A 5,740-nucleotide genomic window follows, 5' to 3' on the forward strand; every position below is an offset into this window, starting at 1 on the left:
GAGGTGTGGATATGCTTAACAAGGATTGGCCATGGGAATGGTTAATCACTATCATAATTTGTGCTATTTATGCTAAAAGGGCTAGTTGAATCATGGAAACTATGAAATAGGTAAAGTCTACCTTAAAGGCAGATGCTGACAGCAGCAGTGATGTAGATTTGGAAAATCACTAAAAATAGTAGGAAGGGAATTAAATAGTGAATAAATTATGTAAACGAACCTTGATGAATCTATTTTCATAGGAAAGTAACGAAACGATCATATGGACAGTATGTTAAGAGATATTCAGGTTCTCGTAAGACAGGGCCAGAACGGTTTCTGGATTCCCTGTTTCGACTTTGGAAATTCATTATAAATTAACGGGAGATAATTAGGAGTCATGCCATATATGTATAGATTCCTCTTTGAGTCTAGTTTCTATAGAAACAAACGACATCAGTATTTAAGCCCTGTATAGGGAGATATCCAAGTCGTAATGCGCAAAGGTCAGTGTAGTCAATCCCTGTAACATGGGAGACTTTGACTAATAAACTGTACTAATTGGCCCAACCAAAAATTCTTGAAAAAATATGTAGATGGGCATATGAGTCTAGTTTTAGGGAAAATTTACGGAACTGGATTCCGAGTTTCTGAACTCAAGATATGATTTTTTAAGCAACTAGTACGCAGATTGGCAGTGTCTGGGAAATTTTTTTATAAGTGGTTTAAAGTCTGTTAACACCTCGTGTTCGACTCCGGTGACGGTCTCGGGTTCGGGGTGTTACAAATTTTTTCTTCCTTTTTAAATTTGTTTCAATTTAATCCCTATCAATTTCTTGCTTAGTTTTGTCCTTCCGTAAGCTCGATATTAATTCAATTGATTGAATCACATGATAATTTGATTAATTATGAATTGTTGATAATTAATTGAGATTTTAAATTATAATGTGCTTGTAAATGTTTGTATTTGCTTGTAGCACCTTATTACTCGAGTTCGGCGACCGGACCGAGTAAAGGGTGTTACATCTTATCTTTGTTGCTAATGAAAGAGATCGAGCTATTCGGTAGTATGTTATGCCCTTATTCAGTGAACTCAATCCAAGGATTTTAAGACTCGAAATTGAGGCCCCCTCAGTTTGAGTTAAAACAAGTGATGTTCCAAACATTGCAAACAATGAGACAATTCAGTAGGAAGCCTACTAAAGATCTACATCTGCACCTCTGCTTATTTATGGAAGTAAACAACTCTTTCAAGCTACCCAGAGTATCTAAAGATGCCTTAAGATTGAAGAAATTCTCATATTCGTTGCGAGATCGAGCACGAGCATGATTGAATTCCTTACCGCCCAGTTCTATATCCACTTGGCAAGAATTGGAGAAACATTTTCTGAATGAAATATTTTCCACCAAGTAAGAATGCTAAATTCTGAAATAAAATTTCTATCTTTCAACAAGCTGATGATGAGACCTTGTATAAGGCATGGGAGAAATTTAAGGAACTATTCCGAAAATGCCCTCATCATGGTATTCCTCACTACTTCCAATTGAAGACCTTTTACAATGGTCTCAATGCTCACACAAGAATAGTGGTGGAAGCTTCAAGTAACGGAGCTCTTCTTTCAAAGTCATGCAATGAAGAGTTTGTTGAAATACGTGTTGAAACCCCATATATTTTGGGATATTTTTTAAAGTTATTTAGGTAGATAAATCCTAGAATAATCAACTGAGAATTTTTAGGAATACTTTTTTATCTTTTAGTAGTTTACGAGAATAAGGGAATTACTTTCCTAGTTAGGTTATGAGTATTTTTTCTATTTATATTTAGTTTTTTCCTTAACAAAATTAGAACAATTTTATTGAATACTCTCTTGAAAACTTTCATGGCATCTGTGCTAGGCTAAATCTCCAATAACACCATGGTTAAAACAACCTCCACTTAAGATAAGAGATCCAAAAACCAAATAAAGCTAGAAAGTTTTATCGTCGGAACAACTACCGAAAGTGCAATGACTAAAAGGATAGAGGTGTCTCACCTCTCTTTTCAGTTGACATCTCACAAGCTGAATGGCATGAATTCCCTCAAATGGTCGCAATCCACGAAATTAGCAATTGATGAGCACGGCAAGCTAGGCCATTTTATTAGAAAAGTCAAGCAACCTGTAACAGCCCAAACCCGGCCAAGTAGATTTGACCCGAATTTGGCGAACTACATTAGCCACCAAAGTGACTTTCCGTTAACTCCCAACCTAACCTCCAACACACCAACTATTTACAACATAAATTATGCTAAGTTATAGCACAATTGTGAGAATAATTCATGCATAAGATATAAACATGCAAGTTAACAAGCATACATAGGTAGGGTTTGCACCACAACTTAGGCTTGAATACGTCTAACAACATAGGTTCGCCCATTAGAATAACATATGAGTTCGCAGTACAGTATAAAGCATGAGTTCGCATGAAAACATAAGTTCACATATCAAAGTAACACACACTGTTCTCATTAAAGACAAGGCATGAGTTCGCACAATAATACGTGTTTGAAAAATAACTAAAGTTCACATACTTCCTAGGTTTGCACCTACCATTTTAATTTCACATGTATTACAGGCTTCGCAAATAGAAAAGTCATTCACATAAGAGTTGACATACATGTACAAGGTTTTCATACTTTTAATAGGGTTCGCAAAAAATATATGGGTTCGTTAAGTAGTAAAACTATCACTAATAAGGGTACACATTTAATTTTTGGGGCTGTAGAAAATTATAGTTCACAGTAATACTGAATCTGGTATATTACTCAAAAGTAAAGGAAATATAATGTAACACTCATACATGAAGAAACATCAAACTTTTTTCATAATAAAAGATAATTTAATGTTTTAAGACATGGTTTGCAAAACAAAAATAAACTTAAACTTTTAAAGATATTATTTCAATAACAGAATCAAAATATAATAAGTCTAAAACCCACATAAATAAAACCCCATCGCCTATTTTCTAGGTTTGCCAAAGTATGTTCAAGGATGAGTCTTGCCAAGTCATCCACCTTGCCACTACCATTTATGACCTACTTACCTACAAAGTAAGAGAGAAGTGGGTGAGTTCATTGAAAACTCAGTGAATAATCAAGAATCATCAACATTTGCTTTACAATATAGAGTTTAAAATAGAAATCAGACTTAGTCTAAAAATCATGTCGTGAGCTGGTTTTGTCGTACATATGCCAGATCCAATTCACTGTTTTACCTTCTTATCAGAAAAACATATAAGTTTGTTAAAATAGTTTCAATTGTGCTTGTAGAAAAATCATACTTGAAAACTTAGCTTGTTTGAAACAGATCTTGTATAGCATGAAACATGCTCACACAATTGTCTTATCAGAATGGTTGAAGAACATAAATATGTTCTCACCCACACTTATCAGAATATGTTGGATATGCATATCTCCTTATAATGCCTTAGAATGACTCAAAAAGTCCTTATAACATGTCCCATAAGTGCAGCGCGAAGCTGTGCACTCTCTTGTACACCAACATGTCCCAGTGAATGGGGCATAACTCGACATTCCCTTATCTCTCCATATGTCCCAGGGCCTTAATGCCCAAATCATAAAAAACTTATGGTGAGTACTCAAAATCTTATGGCATTCCATTATATCCATTGTAAGGGCTTGCAAAGGAGTACGCACAGAAACTTACATATAGAGCTTGCATAGGAATCTTTTGCTTGAAAACACTTATTTATATAGAGCTCGTGTAACGCCCCAAATCTTAAATAATGATTTTTGTATGGTTGTGACACAAGTGTGTGTCTGCTTTAACGGTTAAGTGTTCTAAGAGTGTCTGAGAAGTCTTGGGTTCAAGCCTTGGCTTATACAAAATTTTGTTTCTTTCTTGAAAAAACCCTGTCTTCGGTCAGTAGGCTTTTAATTAAAAATTGGGTAAAACATGACAGAAAGGGCCTGTTGGTCTAAGGATATGTGGCTTGTTGTTGGTGCTTGAGCTCTGGGTTTTGAATCTTGGAGATTCAAGGAGTGTTTTATTTTGCTACCATTGTCGTGTGGGTAGTAGAAGTTGACCGAAACATTGCTAAGTGAGAGGAGTTTGAATTGATAGTTTAAGAGATTATGATGGAGGAATTTTAGGAGGGATGTCGGGTTGTGGATAGTGGTCGGTTGGAGAGATTTGAGGAGCCAATTGAGGAGAGTGTTAAGGGTGCCGATTGGGGAAGTTCATTTTGGCAAAATCGATCATAGGACTTTCTACTCTTAGTGTCGAAATTGTGTTCTAGGTTTGCTCTCCTTTTCGGTAGCTGTTAGCTTTTCTTCTTTGCTTTTTTGTTTAAGCCCGAATTGACCATTCGGGTATTTTCTTCTGCTTGTTGCGATTCTACTCTCCCTTTTCTCTACTTTTCCCTCTCTCCCTTACTTTTCTTCTCTTAATTATTCTTATTGCTTTCCCATCGCTCTCACTCGGTTTTGTGTAGCCGAATACCTCCTTCCTTTGCAGCTGAATATTGCTTTTATTCTATCAATCTTTCCCTTTTTTCTTCATTTCTGAATTCTCATCTCCTCTTTCTTTCTTCTTGTGTTGTCAATTTCTGTTAGGGGATAACTGTTCCATTGTTGCCTCTGTCAAAGCGAATGCTTCAGGCTTTCATGTTGAGTGTAGGCTGACTACTCCTTTCTCCGAATCTGGGTTTTGCGTTTCGGTAGGTCCCTGTTTGGCTTCTGCTCTTTCAGCTTTTCTCTTCTTTGTCTATACATGTCGTTACACCTCCCTGTTTACTCTTTCAGTTCAATCCTCATTTTCAGTTCACTACCGAATATGTTCTTCCTCTTACACTCAACTCTTGTCTCGTGGGCTCAGTAAGTCTTCTGGTAAGGGGGAAATAAATGCCCAATTGATTAGGGAAAGATGCCATTTGATTCAATTATGTTAAGGCTCTAATAATGTTATTTTGATAGCGCCTAATCGTGTTGGACTTGATTTACCGACGGAGTTGTAAGGCTTCATCGTTTGAAGCAGTGGAAGAAAGTGTCAGTAACAAGTTCGCTTGGTGACTGTTTCAGTATTAAGCATGACTAACGCTGGTCATGAATTTGTTATTTGTTTTAGGTACGGTTCATCTCAGGAGGGGTTGGAAACCTAGAATCCTATCAGGTGTGTAAACACTATCTAAACTATGGAAATCGGGAAAAGCCAGTAAATGTGACCACTGACGCTACACGGGCGTGCGCTCACTCGTGTGGTAACCTGAACGCATAGACATGGGCGTTTGATCATAGAGGCCACCATGAACAATTTCATGGGCTTAGCCTGTTTTGGGCCATGTTGGGCCGAAATGGGCCATGTGTCTGTAGGGCCTCACACGGGTAAATCACACTGACGTGTGGTGAACATTGAGCCAGGTTGTGTAATCCACTTGGCCAAGGACATTTCTAGGCTAGGTGGGCTACACGGGCGTGTGGGCGACATGGGCTTGCATTATGGGCCTTGGGCCCATTTTTACTGTTTGACTGTTAAGGTTGCACAAGTCGCCCATGACGATTGTGGACCTACTGTGGGGCCGGTAAGCATACCTAAACCCCAAATTGATAAATGACTGTTATGCCCCTATGAGGTAAAATGACTATTATGCCCTTATAATATGTATGACTGATTGAGCATGCTATTTTTTATATATTGCACACATGCATGATATTATGATATGTTGCATGGGGATGGGTTTATTATGATTGGAGGAAGTGTACTGT

At 37.4% G+C, this 5,740-nt stretch overlaps 1 non-coding gene across 1 annotated transcript; it reads right to left on the reverse strand.

The window, feature by feature from the left end:
* Positions 1-1,400: 1,400 nt before the first annotated feature.
* Positions 1,401-1,507, reverse strand: LOC121206902 (small nucleolar RNA R71). The gene has a single exon (XR_005902079.1). It is a non-coding gene; the product is annotated as a small nucleolar RNA R71 (small nucleolar RNA).
* Between the last annotated feature and the right edge of the window lie 4,233 nt (positions 1,508-5,740).

Source organism: Gossypium hirsutum, chromosome A01 (genome assembly GCF_007990345.1).
Source record: "Gossypium hirsutum isolate 1008001.06 chromosome A01, Gossypium_hirsutum_v2.1, whole genome shotgun sequence".
In the NCBI taxonomy this organism is placed as follows: Eukaryota; Viridiplantae; Streptophyta; class Magnoliopsida; order Malvales; family Malvaceae; genus Gossypium; species Gossypium hirsutum.